At 34.4% G+C, this 18,995-nt stretch overlaps 1 protein-coding gene across 12 annotated transcripts in view; it reads right to left on the bottom strand.

Annotated features, from left to right (window-relative positions):
• QKI (QKI, KH domain containing RNA binding) overlaps positions 1–18,995 on the bottom strand; it is a 170,516-nt gene that overhangs the window by 139,695 nt on the left and 11,826 nt on the right. The gene's annotated exons all lie outside the window — the stretch shown is intronic.

Raw genomic sequence — 18,995 nt, 5'->3', positions numbered from 1 at the left:
CATCTAGCACTGTTAGCATGCTTACTTGGCAAAGAAATAGTTGTTTTTATTCATCGCAGTTTTAACAGTCTTCACCATTAACACCGCTGCTGCTTGCTGCTATCACTGATGCAGCAGTAATAGCAGTGCTAGCAAGGAAACCACATCATTTTTAATATTGTGCCACATGGACCTGTAGCCTGCATGCATCATCAGTATCCAGACTAAAATGATGGCAAGCATCTACTTTACCCACTCCTCTGCTATAAATCAGTGAAATGCCTGAGCATTAGGCAAATAAGATTCCTATCATCTCTCCTTCACAAAATAATACAGACTAAAAATTGAGATTTAGACAAACATGATCAAACACCAAAGCTGTGAAAACCATGTTGCAGAACACAGACACTACTGTTCTGGGAAATTTTCATAGATCAGCAGCTTTGGTTCATAGCATGACACTGAACTTTGACATAACTAGCTGGCAAACTTAAAACAGCCTTATGCATTTGTCTCTACTTACTAAAACTTGTATTCATGTTATTTAATATGCTGATATATAAGAACAGTCACAACAGGTCTGACTGAAAGTCCATCAACCCCATATAATCTTCGACAGTGACAAGCTGTAAACACTTAAGAAAATGATATACAAAGATTAAGTATAGTCTCCTCCTTTCCTTGGTAAACTCTAAAAGCTATATACTTGCAATGAAGTGTCCTCATATCCTAGTATTATGCTCCATAAAAATTAAAAAAATCCTTAACAACATCAAAATCCGTTTAAAAGCTCCTAAAAGAATTGTTAAATGCACCTTCCAGTTGTCTAGTAGCCATCCTCAACTAACACCATAGCAATGGATGTAACACTATCCATTCACATTTAAACTCGTCTTTGTAAAACTGAAAGCTTCTTGAGATCAATAATTACCTAGTAGACAGAAAATAGTAAATCTAAACTAAACTTTCAAGAGTCAAGCAAATTCAGGTGTTTTACAAGTCAGTATTAAAATCAGGAAAATGAAACCAGTATATTCAACTCTGCTTACTCAGATGTGTCAGCATTAGATCAAGCTTACATGGTAACTCAGTTAAAGTACATGAACATATACTGTTCCCTTTGTTATGAAACTTCCTGACAACATGGGTTATGTTAACAGTTTCAAACTCTCCCACAAATTTTCCACTGGTAGAATCCATCAGCACAACAGCATGACCACTGAAGCGGATTTGGATGAGCACACTTGTAACAGGCTAAAGCACAACATTCAAAAATCTTCCTCTCCAGCTCCTTTTGCTATAAAGTTATCAAAATACTCAGTTACACGCACCATGGTTACACATGCATTAAGCTGCTAAATTTATTCTAATTTTTTTTTTTTTCCTTAATACCCTGTAACTGAAATCACCCGTGTGGCAACTAACCATAATAATTGACTTGAATGTCTTTGGTACAGGACAGTTGGCAGTAATACATTTCTGTCCAAACTATGAATCATGATCATAAAGATGAAAGAAAGGAGCCATCTATTCTGAGAGAATTTATAGAGCACAACAATATTAGCTCAAATGAACTTAAGTTCATGTTTTTAATTCTTCAGATGCATATCTTTCTTAACCAAAAAAATCCTTCTCTCCTGGTTTACTGTCTTTGTTTTTGAAATTGCTCTTTGTGAACAATCCAGATTGTCTGGCTTTTAATGGGCTTTCTCTACCCAGAAACTGTCTAACTGAACATCTATATCCCTTGAAACACTATTCTATCCTCCTTATCCATTCATAACAAAGTCAATTGCTGTCCAGTTTCTAAGAGGGTCTTCAGCACACGAAATAAATTATTCTCATATTGAACAACAGCTAATGAAATCATGCAATGGGAAGTTCTCTAGTTAAAGGCAGAAAGGTATTCGCTCAGGAAGTATACCAAGCACTTCAGAAAACAATAGCCACATCATACTTCACGCTACATCAGCTAAGAAATCCCACAAACTATGCTATACATAAATATGGGCCAGGAATGCCTATAAGTCAAGATGCTATTTCATTACCTTTAAAAATAAGACAGGCTCCAATTTAAACACATCCCTGGTTGAGGCCCTCAAAAATAATCAATTTTTTAAATTTAATGAAGAATGGTGCCTTCTAAATTTCAGTTTTCCTTGGTCTTGAGCTGAGAAGAAAATGCATAGTGAAAACTACCTACATAAGCTACTTCAAAGAATTAAATAGCAGCAGTATTAGATTCTTTCCTGCTTTCCTTGATGGATCTTAAAGCTAACCATTTACAAAGAACCACATAAAGCACATGCAGGTTATTTCTTCAATCTTTCAGAAACTATCCACAACCATAATCAAAACAGCTAGCAAATACAAAAAAAAATATTCCAATAGGTAATGCACTCTTTCTTTTTTGTATGAAAGGAATGTTTTGGGTTTTTTTCTTCCACAATCACCCAAAAATAATAGTGTTTTCCACTAACACAGTAATGTTGTGGGAGTCTTCTCTCCAATTAACAATTGTTTTTATTCAGGTCAAAGAAACTTTCCCATGTCTTCCACATACAAAGGCAATCTAAGGGAGCACAATAGCTATTATAAAGTATTTCTGGAATTGCAGGGAAAAACGGAGATGCAGATCCTATATCCTCTGCCAGCTGTTCCACAGAACTTGGCTTCAGTCTTCTCCTTGTCAGAAAATGTATCCTTCTATAGTATATGCACACAGTGAGCACCTGACACATTTAAAATAAAATAAAAAAATAAAATAAAAGTTGCATACATGGACCATAATTCTTTGGTAGTGAGTAAAACTTGGTTAATCAACATTAACTGATCAGCCACAAAGAATTAGCATTATATATTCTTTATAAAATAATTATACTACACTTCTGTTGAGATGTTGATGAAGAAACTTGATCATTGCAATAGTCTCAGTAAACGCATCATCATACAAAGCTGGATTTTGGCATTAAGTTTCTGTATCTAAAACAAAAATTGCAACCATCAGTTAACAAATGAGGAACCAACCGAATACTGCAATATATCAAGCACCCCAAAAAAATAATAATAAAATAAAATAGAAAAAGAGAGAGAGAGAGAACACACACATCTATCATGAGAAAATGATTTAGTTAAAGTGAACATCTCTAATTCTAAACTGCCAGCATATCAAAACAAAGCCATTCCAGTATTTATAAAAGCAATCACATCTATACACATATGCTTTATCCAAAATCTAATCCATTTGAATAGAATGGACTTGCTCCTCTCACTCCCAATTCTTTTTTTTTTTTTACACTGATAATGTCCTGACAGTAATACAATCCCACTTTTAAAACCACTGCTCCCTATCACATGGTTTTGCTTTATGCTGCGCTACCCCAGCATAAAGATGTGGTTCTGTCAGCACTTTGTTCACCAGACAGAAGTAAAAAGTTTTGGTTGCCACCTACCAACACTCATATTGCCAGGACAGTCATCCACATATTAACTATTGCACTTTTCTGACTCTAAAGACATCATCAAGATGCATCAAGTAACTTCAAACAAACTCTGAAGTACTGTAAGACTTCCCAGAGTTAGGCAGTACATACACAACATCTCTGCTGAAACACAAGAAAGCCTTTTCTAACCAAACACATAGGCAACATTGTAGCTTAAGAAATTTGATAAGGCAGCTGACCGAATGACAGCCCAAGTATTACTCATCTGTAATAAAAGATTATATATGTCCAACATATATTTTAGCTTATATTTATCAAATTACAAATCTTAATTTGTGCAGACATCTAGTAATAATCAATTCTCAGTATAGCAGCAGCCAGACATTCCTGGGTGTGGTAAGCTGAGATTTATCCATCCTGTTGTTAACGAATCAACATACAAAACTGTTTTAAGATTTGACTTTAGTAAATGGAGAATACTTTTTAAGAGAGGATGGCCAATAAATCAAGTCATAAGCTTTGTTCAAACAGAAGAACAACAACTTTTTTTTTTTAAGGTTAGATTTCAAAATAGCTGACTTTGGTGAAGTAAGGGAACTTGCTAGCAAAATGATCCTAATGGTAGAAGTCAAAGACAAGTGTTGGAAACAGAAAAAAACTGGAAACTCTCAGTTGGAAGTGCAGTAACCAAACACATACTTGTGCAGTAGGAGATTCCAAAATTTAGTTTAACAAAACACATTCCAGCCAGGCTCAGCAGTCCAATTTCATTACTATGTTGAATTTCAGAAATTCTGAAGAACAACTTAAAATACAGGAGTGAAAAATCTTTAAAAGAGATTTACCAAAATTATGCTGTGCTAGACTAACCTAATAACTTTAGGAGAGTGCTGAATAAAATAGAGCAGTACTAATGTGAGCTTCACATGCAATACTCCACATGGAATTTAACTAGAGAAATGGGGATTCCTAGAAAGGGTATATAAAGGATAAGCTAAAATAAAGCGAGAACAGCTGTGCCAAAAGTAGATCTAAAGATTTGCCAGAGGTGAAGGAAAACCTCATACAGAATGAGCTGAATGATCTCTAAAAATGAGTTAGTGGAATCTCACTCTGCACTGTTTATGTTGTAAAACTAGGGGGTTTTTGTTTTGTTTTGTTTTCTTCACCAGTAGGGAATATTCTTTTTGGAACTGACAGGACACACACCAACTAGGAAGGATCAATCTGAGACAGCAGTGGAACAGTAAATATCTTAATTGATGCAGCTCTCTATGGCATTTTCAACAACAAATAATTGCATGAAGAAGTCAGCTAGAACACTATATATGATCTTGGTCAACCACATTCAGAAAGAAATACTCAGATTATGGAAGGATATTAGAATCATGTAGAAATGGACAGCCACCCACACAAAAAAAAAAAAAAAAGAGAGACTGGCTTTAAAAAGAGATATACAGGATAGGATTGCTCACTATCAATACATTGACAATAACCACCAGCATAAGAAGAGTTAAAGGGCAACATTTCCTCTAAAAATGAAATAGATGGAAACTGGTAAGTTTAGGAGAGAGAGAAAATTTATGAATTTCTGAGAAACAAGAAAAGAAAGAGTCCACCATTGAAGGGTATGATGTAGGAAAAAAATTATTAAATCGCAACACGATTAGTTTTCAAATAATATATATAATATATAGCTTGGGTTAGGAATTCCTGAGCAAGCCAGTCTTCAAATTATGCCAAATTAGACAGGTGAGAAAGGAAAAATAACTCTCTACAAAAATGGTTTAATCAAACTGCTGTGCAACCCACACTCATCATATGTACATCAAACTGCAGTTACTCAGCAGCTTATTTCAAACATCAGTCTTAAAAGAATGCATTAAAAACCACTATATATGCTAGTAAGTACAGATTTTTCATTTACCACAAATCGTAGTTTATTATACAAGCACAGTCAGTGATAGAATTTCATATGTGAGAAATAACAACCAAAAACTTTTAGTAACATCATTATGGCAAGACTAAATACTTTAAACTAAGGTGTTGAGAAGAGGGAGAAAAGAAATGCCTGTATTTATGCCAGGTAATGCAGACAGAAACTAGCACTACTTAAAAACTGTCATTGAGTTCTTCTATTACAACTGTTAAACAATTTGAATTTCACATTGAGTGATTAAGATAACCAGTCAGCTTTGAAATACTGCTAATTTTTCATCAAACTAGAAAGAAAAAAAAAGGTATGCTTGAATTCATTGCAAATATATACACCTGAATAATTTTCCAAAACACAAAAAAGCCTACGTAAACATAGTTCTCCAGGAAACTGAGACCTGGAAACAAACTAAATCTTATATCCATCGACTGAAGCCTAACTTCAACTTTAGGGGAAAAAAAAAAAAAAAAAAAAAGGCTGTGTGTAACTGTGTTTTTTACTAAACTTGAGTATTTTTCCAGACATGAATATGGGTTAAACTGAGGAGACATTAGTATACTAATCTTACTGTCATCCATCCTTTTGTCCTGTGCATTAGTTCAGCCATCTGACTCAACATAATACCAGAAGGCAGGAAATTAGCAAGGCAACTAGCTCTTTTTAACCATGCACAGTCAGCAAAATTTTAATGAAGAGAATGAACGACCACTAAAACAACATCTGATAGTGTGAAAAAACAAGAACACTGCTACCTAGGTTTCTTTCACTGCAGTGAAACGTACTAGCTTTTATTTTCCCCATTTTACTTGTTTTTATTGCACATGGTGAATAGAACATTCAGTCTAATTTGTAGTTGGATATGTTAAACATATCAAAGTTTGATTTTCAATAATAATAAAGCTCTTCAACTACAGAAAAAATAGCAACCTACATATATACACACACACACACTATATATATGTATACATACACACACACACACACACACACACAATGAAATCCCATTGGCTGTTAGAGGTATAGGTAGTTTAAGAAACTTTCTTCTACTTATGAGATTAATAGATACTCATCATTTTACAAGAACTACATTGTTACCTGCTCCATTATTAAATACACTCTTATTTGGATGAATATAAGACAGAACCATGCTCACWCCCTTCAATCAATTTACTCTGTAAATAGTAATAAAGATTTGGTTAGTGATATTATTCTTACTTCCATCCATAACTACTCAGAATAAATTAGATGAGGCTGGGCCTACTGAACATCCTTCTTTTGCCTTTTACATACAGTACTTGATTTGCACATAACATAAGGCCAACATTAGGCAGATTTGCAAGCTGAAATCCTGCCTTAGTAAGCAAGGAAGTCCTTGTCAAAACTGCCCTCAGAGTATTCCAGGCAGTACAAGTCAAAACCACCCTGAAGGTATTTTCATAAAGATACATCACTTGCAGGTACATCAGAGGAAGCTTATGCACTACTTTGCCACTGGATTCAAAGTGGCATGGTTATTTAGGCTGTGACAAGAGCAATTAAGCAAGAACTAATAAAATAAAACCCACAATCTTTTCTCAAAGACATTCAACTGCACAATCTGAAGAGATTAAAATATTAATTTCTCTTCTTGAGAAATTACTGGTGACTTTTTATATTTGAGCAATTTAACTATTCTGAGAAATAGGACAATAATATAATATGCCCTTGATTCCAAAATACTCACATAGCAAAGATACTATTATTTATTGAAGGGAAATGAATCTTCAGAATTCTAATATACAATTATTTTTATTACTAATTAGTAATAATAATTATTGTTAAATATTTAAACCCTGCCTTGAGACAAAGCATCAATAACAGATGTCATCTTCAAGAATAAGCACAATGTTTCTTTCCATGTAAGTAAATATACACCACCTTGGTCAATATCTTATTATTTCACTAAGCTAATACTGCCTTGCTCAGCACCAAGAGGTGTTTTCTAAAAAGTCTGAAAAAATCCCACTTTGGGTAGAAGTAGAACTTTATGAACAATCTCATGAAACAGCATCAAGAATTCAGAGTGTGCTTGCAAGTGTGATTTTTTTTTTTATGATACTCAAGACAATTGATCCTAGAATGCACATCCCAAACTTCAGTATTTGTTAAAAATGCTCAGTGCACACGTTCATCTTTGAAGCTGAAAACTGAATATACTTACAGTATACTTTGCTATACTTTACCAATAAAAGAAACATAAGACTTCATGATGCAGTTGAGGGCACAAGACTGTTCCAAATACATTCAGTTCCAAATACATTCAATTCCTTTAAGGAATAAATCCTCTCTAGTTAAAGGTTTGTTGGGGTGCTTTTTGTTTGTTTTGGTGGATTCTTTTTTGTTTTGTGTTCTACAAAAATTTTACTTTAAGACAACAAAATCCAGCACAATACACATCCACAGCATAACACAGACACAGATGTGTTAAGCAATATATTTACCATAATTGACACGTTTCCAGGTAATTGTGAATAATATTCACCAAACAAGATGAGATCACTTTTTATCCTCCTTACTTATCTCTTATTTCTATAATAAGCTCATCACTGTTCTGTAAGTCACCTGCCAGATGCATTCACCCACATTCTGTAGCAAGACGTTAGGATACTGTATCTTTCACAAAGAAAGGTCTGGTGCTCATTCCTTTGTAAATAAAAGCAGTTAGGAGAACTGCTACATCAGAAATATCACTCTTCATATGAGGAAAAACAAGCAAGTCTATCTGTGTGCATCTTATGGATCAGTTTTACAGCCACTAAACAATTGTACTCATATCTGGCAACTTCTTAAATTCAACCAGTCAGCTCTAGCTGGCATCTTTAGATTCAAAGACCTCTGCCGCATGAAAAGAGGTATTAACTGACAGCGGAGGAAGATACTGTCCAGCAACAGAAGAGGAATGAAACAATCTGCCTCTGGGTTTCAGAGATATTTGCTGACAGCAAAGACATGGCAAGACTCCAAAACTTTGGCTTTACTCCAGGCTCTGGAAAGCAGTCTCCTCTAGTAGACATATGCTTTTGCCTGATTTCCTCCTCCAAAACTATCTCCTACCCCAGAAATATCTTCTGTCCCTATTCAAATCTCATTTTTTCATCTATGCAGGGTATGAATTCCCCATTCCTTCAGTCTTCCAGTCAGTTCTAGTTCCCACCCAACATTTCCCTTATACCTCCAAGTCATTTGAAAAACATGAGGGATAGCTATATCACCAGACCAGTTTTGTCCAAATACAGCCCCTTCAGTCTTCCTGGCTTTCTTTTTAAATTGAAATTCAAAATTTCCTTCTCAAAGCTGGAGTTTCAGCAGAAAAAGCAATTATTAACACCACAGGAAAGTGACTCAGCTCTCTCAAGTCCCTTCCCATTCCACAGAAACCTACAGCTGCAATTATACAGCCTCCAAGTTTGAGTAAAGCACACCTAACTATGACAGGAGAGCTCATTACTAGAAACTGGATGGAGGCTCAGCAGGATAGACTCTTTCATTTCAGTGCTAAAATACAACCATGCAAACTGTCTCATCCAAATCTAGCCTGACTTTCAAACCAAAATGATGAAAACACTTGCATTAGCAAGTTCTCAAAGCTCATTAAGAAAAAAAAAAGGTGTGTGTGGGGGGGGGGGGCTGCAGGGTTTTTGTTTGTTTGAAAGCACTAAGACTTTCCCCTATGTTCATTCTTGAAAACTCTTTTCACTGCTTTGATTGTAGCTTTCAATATAGTTCAGCCTAAGCCACACACTTGGCATGAAAAGTGTTAGGCAAAAAAGGTTAACATTCTGCAAAGTTACACACAGCAAAAAAGTCATTTAGTGGGATATATAATATAGCCACACTCACAAGTTGTATCAGAGCTATTTATAAACCTGTGTAATAAGACTTCTGCCATACTGCTTAACTTACTGGACAAGACACTCCCAATCTAATGTCTAGTTTAGAGAAAGCAACCTAAAAACACCAGATAAGAAAAACAGATATATGACATCGTAACATATTCCACACATGATTTCTGTTGCTTCAAGTTACATATTTCAGTCATCCAGAATATGGCTATGGTTCTTAGAAGTATATGAAATAAGATTCCAACTTACACATTAAAAATACTAGGATTACTGGTATCATATTAACAATATTATTCTCAGTGTGACAGTGGTCAGTACCAGATACTACAGTGAAAGCTATAACATCACAATTGCTAGTCCACCTGTAAGGTTACCACCTGAACTTTGCTTCATGGCTTGCCTTATGAAACTTGAGAGAGGAGGAAGGAAAAAAAAAAAAAGGAAAAAACAAAACTATTCTAAGATATAATTCAGCTTTTAATACAAGGTATTGAAATGGAACCAAGATGAGGCCTCAGCTATGCACCAACTTATACTACTGCTTCCAACATTAATTGCCCAAAACTATATTCCACCTGAGTAGATGAACTATTGTTCATTAAATCATAGCCAAGCACAACTCCTAATGGTATATAGCTTAGGCTATGTTACTGGAAGGGAAATAAAATTTTAACGCCTACTATGCCAAACAGGAATAGCAAAGTTTCATTTTCTTCCTCCATTTAACATTCCAGACTTGTTCTATAAGCTTTGAGTACAAAAGCAATCAAAACCTGAAAATAGCCTTTCAGACTTGTATTCTCTCCTGGTCTCTCTCTCCTCCATGCTAACTCTTCTCTTTCACCCACATTTGCCCCACATATTGGCTGCAGGAGGAAACAATACTCTTTCAAAATCACCTTTGAAGAAGTAAAGAAAAAAGCATAGGCAAATAGTGAATCCCCTCCTGCCACTAGACTTGCTGAGCATCTAATAAGAGCTTGACTGCTTTCAATTAAATTGTACCGTGAAAAACAGAACAGAAGAAAGAAGTGATATTTTGGGTCCTCTGTCCATTGTTCAATGCTGCTTAAAAAACTCATTTCAGCATGATTTTCTCATAGAAAATGGGACTAGAGAGTGTCATACCATAAAATGTTCTTGAAAGTACAGACAAGCACTCTAGGTAAAAGTTTATAAAGCTTCAAACAGTAGAGCAAAGAACTAGGAATACAACAGGTAATGCTAGTTATAATTACTATTCAAAACAGCCTGCATGCATGCTGAACACAATACAGCTTGACAGGAAAATCTTACGTGAGTAAATTTTATTAGTTTCCCTCATTAATATGAGTATTGGATATCAAAAGAAAGTCTTGAAAGAGGTCTTAACTACTATGCTGTAAACACGCATAAATTTCCACAAACAGTAGCAGGAAGAAGCTATATCACAGGTCTGGGTTGAACCCAGACACCAGTCCATCATTTTTCCAACCATTTGGTTTTCCAAAGGAAAGAGATATATATCCCAGATTACACTTCAAAGTCCAGAAGAAATCAGAAGTTTGGACTATCAGAAGAGCATCATTCCAAGAAGTCAGGCTGGCCATACTACTACTCCTTTCCATGCAGGGTTGGAAAGAGAGCTACATTAACTGCAAACACTTACATGAGACAGCTGAACCAATCTTAACAGCACACTGCTGTTGAAAAAGGAAGGAATCACTGTTTTCCTACTCCCAGCTGCATAGTTCCCCAACATCTCTCATACCAACTCTGCTTTAGTGAGTCATTTCAACTCTCTAATTGAGTAAAAGACTATTCATACATTTTCATTTTTGCTTGGTTATCTTTCTTCCAGGTTAMTGAGCTGAAATAGATCATAGAAGGATCCACTGAATATCAGAATTAGCAGAAAGGAACCAACAGGGACACCTTTCCAGACTTCAAGTGCCTCCTTTTGGCTTCATCAAGCTCTTATGTCTGTTCAAAACCATCTTCCATAACTTCCCTCCAAGGCTTTCCAGTCATTTAAAACAAGTGAACAGATCCTACTTTTTTTTAAAAAAGCAAGCAGATTAGAAATAAACTTTCTTTTCTGTTAACTAAACATACACATTCCAGCTTCAGTTCTACCCAAGACCCACACTTGGTCTTTCCTAACTGAACGGGCAACTCTGAAGCTTAGAGTCAGAAGGCAATAAAAAGCACAGGAACATGAGTGAAATTTATACCAGCTAACTCTGGATGTCTGTGTACATTAGAATCTGCCTGCTTTAGGTGAAAAAGGAATTCTAAGGAAAAGTTGGTCCCGCTTACAATGAAGCATGGAAGTAAAGTTAATTTGTTCATTGAACCTAATGATCTCTCAGCAGATTAGCACAGTGTAAAATGAGATTATAAATGCTACTGTCCATTTCTGAAGCAGCTTAGGCAATGATTTTCCTGTAACATCAAATTTCAAAATAGAAATGAGATAAGCCAAAACAGTGAAACACGTTCAAAAGAATTCATTAACCATTCATTTAATTTTGCTACAAATCTATACTGCAGGCAAAGGAGTATGGAGAAGCCACTCACTAACTACAGAAATAGGGCCTTCCAAACTTCTGACAGCGCTCAGTAATAATGCTCAACTGTGCACCACACAACTATAACAATCCTAATGACTTCTGGTAATACAGAACACTATCTCTTCAGAAGCTTTTCTTTAAAAAAGAATCTATGAGGATTGCTTAACACAGTTTTGGTTTTCTAGGGGATTTTTTGGTTTTGGTGGGGGTTTAGTGGGTTACTTATTCACAAGTGAGGATTATAGCTTTGTCAGTGGATCTAGGGAACATGCAACCAAGAATCATTCCAGTACAAACCATACTTCTGATCCCACTGAAGAGAAGAAACTGAATCAATGACATCTTTGAAAGAAATGTGCTTACCACATTGTTCGGAATACCACACTCAATGTTTTGTCCGTAAGTGTTCCTATTCTCCTCACCCTAAAGAAAGCGACAAAATCCAAAGCTATACATTCTTAATTCTGCTTGAATGATGATCCGTTCAAAAGTTTTGTGGTAGGGAAGCTCAGTAAGTGTACAACAAAAAGTATTTATTTCTAAATTAATCTACTTGCAAGTATTTCAATATACAGAAGATACCTATATCATCTTTTAGTAAGTCTAAGGGATGTTTTGCTTTTTTATACAGTGCTTTCCATAAATGGAAATCATATGGTATTTGTAAATTCAGTTCCTAGTTATCATATCTGAAGAATGCCAGCATTTATTACTATTAAAACTAATATAATAGATTAATTTGCTGAACTTTATCAGTATCAACACATTTTGCAAAATGCTGTGCCTCTATCACAGAATGTTACATACTATTAGAGAAAATATTCTACTTACACAACTACTAGGGGGATTTTAGGACCAGTTATATCATTTACAACACTACTTCTCACATCAATGTAACCTTACAACCAGTCTTCAAATATTTGTATATATATTTTTAACTCTCTCAGATCACATTAGAGCTAAATCCCCTATATAAGGGGAAAACTGTGAAGCAGTTAAGTTTAAGCCCATGATGCATACTAGGTTCTACTTTATAATAGGAGCAAATATTTCAGGAAAATAAAGGAATAGATTTTCCAGAAGCCTTACCATGTAAAGTTTAAGCAACAAGGTCATTCTTCTAACAAACTATATCTAGTTCTTAAATAAAGGAAGACTGAAGTGTCATCCATCTGAACTAAACAGGCCAAGCGAAATACCCTGCAACTCCTATGTTCTCCTCAATGTCGAAATGGGTGGATAAATTTAAAGCCTGCTCTCTCAGGAGTTGCTTTATAGGCAATTTTCTCCCAGTATCAAGGTCTGCAAGTTCCATTTGGCTGCCAGTTTGCGATTAAATTCATCACCTTTATTATAAAAATGTGCTGCACTCCACGGCCTGCTGCACAAGAATTGTAAGGAAGACATTTTTCACTGCTAACAGCAGCATCATTCCGAAGCAGCCATCACATCCATTCAGACATTAGCGTCTCCAATGTAATGCAAGGACCTATCCTCACAAAAAAAAGCCCTAACATCGGGTATATCTCAGAGAAAGTTCTTTACAGGTGGTACCTATAGTTCAACTTTTCGAATAAACACCACCATTACATCCTACTTTTAGTGATTTTATCAGACAATAGTTTAAAAGTAAATACATCAACATTAACATTGCTTGCATTAATCAAAACATTTCTGAAAATAAAATTAATCCTCAAACTGACTACACCTTGGCTAACATCTTGTACTCCTTACTAATAAATGAGTTTCAAGACAATTTCAGATATTCGAGAAAATACAGACTTCTTTTTAAACACACTTCCTCTTTATATTAAGCATTCTGCATCTCTTTCACTCCTCCTTTTTGTTTTCAATTTTTTTTTACTGATTCCCTGCCCCAAAGTCACCTACTTTTCCTTAAAAGTTTTTAGAAAACTCTGAAATATACTCAAAATACTGAATCTTTGCTGTCTCTTGATACTGAAGTCATAGGAACTAACAAAATTCAAGCAAACTAGATGGACTCTGCCATGTGTTTTAAGGTTCTCCTTCCCACAGAATCAAAACAAACGTTCTGTCTTAATTTTGTTTCTTTTTATAAATGCTACCTAAGGTAAGTAACACATAATATAAATGTTATACTTAAAAAATCTACTGAAAACAGAGATATTGGGAACTATCCGTTATTTTGAAGCAGCAAAATCATAGTGATCAACAGAAATAAGAACTAACTAAAAGCCAGGCAGCAAAGCTTTATGAAGTACAAGAGTTAAATTCATATTGGTTTGTGCTTCATGGAATGTTAGAGACTTTAAATTACTGTACAGTAATGAAAGCATCAAATCAGAAAAAAAAAACAAAAACTTAATATTCTACTAAAAAAGCAAAGGAATGTAACTTTAACCTGTGAAATAGTTAACTATAGCAGTAGTATTAAGACGTACCGAAACTATATTTACTATGAAGTGCACAGTACTTTTTAGTTTCACATTTTAACTTATTTAAGTATTACTCTCTTGTATTAACTAATTCTGCATCTCAGATTGCTCAGACCTTTTTTTTTTTCCTTTCAAAATACTTGGTTAACAGGCGAACAACCAATATCTAATATAAAGCTAATATATTTCAACAGCCAATCTCTCCTGTGATGTTTTCTTAATTCATTTAACTGTGTGGCCAGATAAATGAAGATAACAACATTGGATATAGTAGTACTGTTGTCCTCATCAATTCTTACATGCCTTGAGACATACAAAACTGTTATTCGATAAATCTTTGATATTTAACTGGCAGAAGTTCAAAATTAAGTAATCCTATGGCACGTATAAGATTTAAATCTTACACAATTGAGGTATTTTATGCTACATTAGATGGCATTTTCATTTTATCTCATGTGACCCATCTAGACTTCAATGACTAATAAAAAGGCACTAGCAGCACGGCACAGCATGGCATTAGCAGCAGCGTAAATTAGAGAAATAAACTTAGAAGCCTTTTCATAAACGTGGACTTTAAAATCAAAGATAAACAACCACAGACTCTTTAGCCTATATGACTATAAAATTAATTTAAAGTTTAATTTCAGCCAAAAATGCCAAATATTTTTTCATATTGAAGAATATCATTAGAAACTTTTTCTTGTCAAAAAAAAAATAATAATAATAATGGCATCTTGTCACACTGTAATTAATTGGTTTCCACTGCAATGCAGCATAGAAAGCTGATTTCAACTCAACTTCACTGAAAACAATAGCTTGGTATTTGCAAGCTGAAGTTCCAATTACTTCACAGCCCAGTGCATTTAAAATTGGCACATCAAGTTCCAGGACTATTAGATGAAATTATCAACTAGATAAGATAATGCAGCGCCAGTGTTTACCTCTTGCCATTACAGCAAGAGCTGATATCAGAGCTTTTCTAACAGAAATCATGATGAAAGATGACTGTTTTGTCAAAATCTGTAGAATTAACTAAAATACAGCTTATGACAAAGGAAAGTGCTCTGTATCACACCAAGAGATATCAGAAGACAGGTATCAGCCTGTAGCATAAAAAATATTCCATATGCAAGCTTCCAGAATGATATCCACCATACTCAGACATAAGTACATTTGAATATTGTATTTTGGGGAATCATAAATTGTTTTTCAAAATATGAATTTCATTTTGCTAACAAATTCAAAATGTTTAATTTATATTAATGGTTAAAAACTAATAGAAATTTTGTTCTAATGAAAAATATTTTGAAATATCAGAATTACAGATTCCAGCCCATAATCAAATTAAAATACTCTTCCCTCAATAATAGATCTTTCCAGCTAAAGTGAAGCACACCAACAACACATTAAGAACAGTGAATCAAATCATATTAAAAACTGCCAGATATGCAAAGTCTTAAGCAGACTTTTTTTCCCCTCCATTAGCTTTACAACTAAAGCAATCTTATGTATAGCTTGTAATTACACCAAGACAAATATGATTTTAAATCATATTAAATCCTGTCCATGACAATAATTCATAACTCTGTAACCTCTCCCTTAACAGGGGGAGAGAGAAGGAGAGAGACAGACAGACAATATTAACACAAAACTAATATTTATTTTACCAGACTGGTAGCAAAGATCTCTGCTACTTAAAGAATTAAAGTATTTAAGATACTGTAAGTTTTTATGAAGTATTTACTTAATCAATTTTCTCTTCAGCTGACAAATTTCAGTTAAAGAACAACCTTTTAGGAACAACAACAAAAACAAAAAAACAAGTGGCAAAAGTGCAAACCAATGTGCAAGTTACAGATCCAATATTTAAAGAATTGTGTGATAGTTAGCATTTAACACAATTGTATAAGCTTCTAAAACAATATAGAGTCATTTTAACTTAAGAAATTACAGTGGTTTCAACTATATCTTAAATCTATCAGGAAGGATGTTCCAAATTAAGACTTTATATTCTGAATAACTTTAAAAAATGGGTGAACTACATAGGTAGGATCCATATGTGGATCACTAAGTATTCAGGCTAATACTGTAACTATTTGTAAGTTACATTCTTACTTTTTGATGGTTCATCTATCACTAATACCAAACAACAGGTCCTATTTGGTCACAAAACTGTCCATAGGGGTAAAAAAAAAGACTGGAAGAAAAAAGTTAGTTCTGAAATATTTACACCTAAAAGTACCTGAACATATGGAACTTGTTTTACTACCCTTGTTCATGAATGATAACATCTATCATTTCTATTTTTTTGTATTTTTTATTTTAATGGAAATGAAACAGAAAGCCACAGACACCCTTAAATACAGTCTACTAGTTATTGCATAATACTAGCAAACCAGACAGAATTTAGTAGGTTGTAGCACTTACACCTACTTTTGGACATTAACCACACCCCCCCCCCAAAAAAAAAAGTGTTCTGGAGCACCGCAGACTGGATTCTATTTGATATGATATTGATATTTCATATTGATATATGATAAATATAATTAGATTTTTTTTAATATCTCCTAGGGGGAAAAAAATGTTCACTAGTTCAGTAAATATGTAAGAGCAGCAGTACTAAAAAAGAATAAGCGCAAATAGCCAAAACAAGTTTCACTTAACAGAACCGTGAATGTAACGAGTTTTCATTGTCTCCTTGGAGTTTCTTGTTTCAACATTTTACTTCAGCCCATGGACAAGAACAATTACTATGATGAAAATAACTTTAAATCAGTGGTCTTTGACCTTTTCCATTTACAGACTAACAAAAAGTTTCCCAAAAAGAGGCAAAGGCTCAGTATAGCTAATTTAAATCTCCTGACAACAGACCTCCTTTTTCTTTGTTTCTTCAGCAACTCTTTACATGYAGTGGGTCTGCAAACTACAGATGGAAAACCACCATTCTGGTAACTCGCACTGCTTTGTACTTAGCTCCATTAACTTGGGGAGGGGACCAGGAGAGATGCTTGCTACTTCAGAGAGAATTTGGTCGCAGAGGTCTCGTAACAAACAGCTTTGTTTTCATGCAATAGCAAAGTATAAACTTTAAAAGCTAAGTCTAGAAAAAAAAAACTTTTGATGCTACCTTTTGTGCAAGGGAGTGCATAGTTTCACTGATGTTGCTACAATATGCAAAGAATTATTAAGTAGGTATATTTCAATCTCAGAAAAGGTTAGAAAAAGGAGAGACAAGAGTAGCTCAGTGTGACACGGGAGGGAAAAAAGGTATAAAGCTGTAAAAATTCAGCACCTGCAAAAGAAATGCCCATTAGATTGTACAAGCATTAATAAAAAGTACCTCTATCTCTCTTCTTCTGAGAAAAGGTTCTGCCAAACAGATCACCCAAAAGTGCACAATAAACTGCTCCACTATGCTGTGCTACTGCTGAAGAACCCTAGGGAAACTAACTGGAAACTGACTAGTCTAGTTCCCCTCCTTAAGGTAAGCAAACTAGAAGTAAACTGCAAACAGCTCATTAAATCAACTTAATATAATTAATGAAGTCATTAATGTGCAACCTATAACATTTTAAACCACTTAACATGAAAATGCATTTTGCATTTTAATGGTTTATGCATAAAGAACACAAGCTATATATAAAAAAACAAAAACACTATGGGACTGAAAATATTTTAATAATAAGATTTGTCCCCCCAACACTACCCATGATCTTCAAGTATTTAAATATTAAAGAATCAGATGACAAGCCACTTCTCACACTACTACAGTTACTGACACCTTTATACCTCAATGCCATTTTATGCTGGCTGTCAAGATTTAGGAAGGCAGAGTATAATCTCAACATTTGAAGGTTAACTTTGAACTGTTAAACTAGTTTTGTAAATTGGAACCATCTTCTGAGGAAGAACACACTTCAGTTCAAAATACCAAGCACTGCGAGAAAAAGTATTCTGACTTTTCTGCTTCTTTCATATAGTTACTTAACAGTTTCAAAAACAATGTATAATATATTTTTGTAATTATTTATACTGTACAGTCTTTAAACACATCACATTATATTCTTTGTCCTAATTTTTTCATGATGCTAATATTCATAGGTGCATAGTACTTGCTTTCATATTTGTGGCATTAAGTTTCGCCAATTAGCTTAACAGCCTGGAAATTATCCAGGTTTCATTACAAGCTATATTCATTCCTTCACCTTCCAAGCAAAGAATGGTTTATAGCAACATTAAACTGTCAACTATATATTACATGCTATGAGAAACTACTAATCCATAACTAGACCAGAAGAAGAAAAACTCTTTAAATGTTATTACTATATTAGTATCTTTCCTTTGTACATGAAACCTAACACTAAGACCACACAGTAGAAGTCTGAACAAAGAGAACTGTTTTTAATGCACTATCCTTCTGATTATTCTGGAACACATTTTAGATATTAACAGGCACTCAAAAATTTCAGCAGCCAAGCTGCTTAATCCAGAAGAAAGAGAGAGAGGAAAAAAAAGACATTTTTAAACACAATCTCATTTGATTTTACAAGTACAAGAAAAACTTTTTGAGCATTTAAAATATGAAAGCAACCGGAGCAGCAGACCTAACCATTAACAATAATCATTGTATGACTAAAAACATAGTTTAATCTGTGTAGCTTTTTACTATAATATACCATTATACTATACTAGTTATGTCTACTGTATGTACTGAAATATTTGTCTTCACTGCTTATTTCATTACTGAGTTCTGCTGAAGAAAGAAAAGCCTGCGCATATAGAACTGA

Source organism: Apteryx rowi, unplaced genomic scaffold, assembly GCF_003343035.1.
Source record: "Apteryx rowi isolate R43461 unplaced genomic scaffold, aptRow1 scaffold_408, whole genome shotgun sequence".
NCBI classification, from domain to species: Eukaryota; Metazoa; Chordata; class Aves; order Apterygiformes; family Apterygidae; genus Apteryx; species Apteryx rowi.
This window is presented reverse-complemented; position numbering and strand designations above follow the sequence as displayed.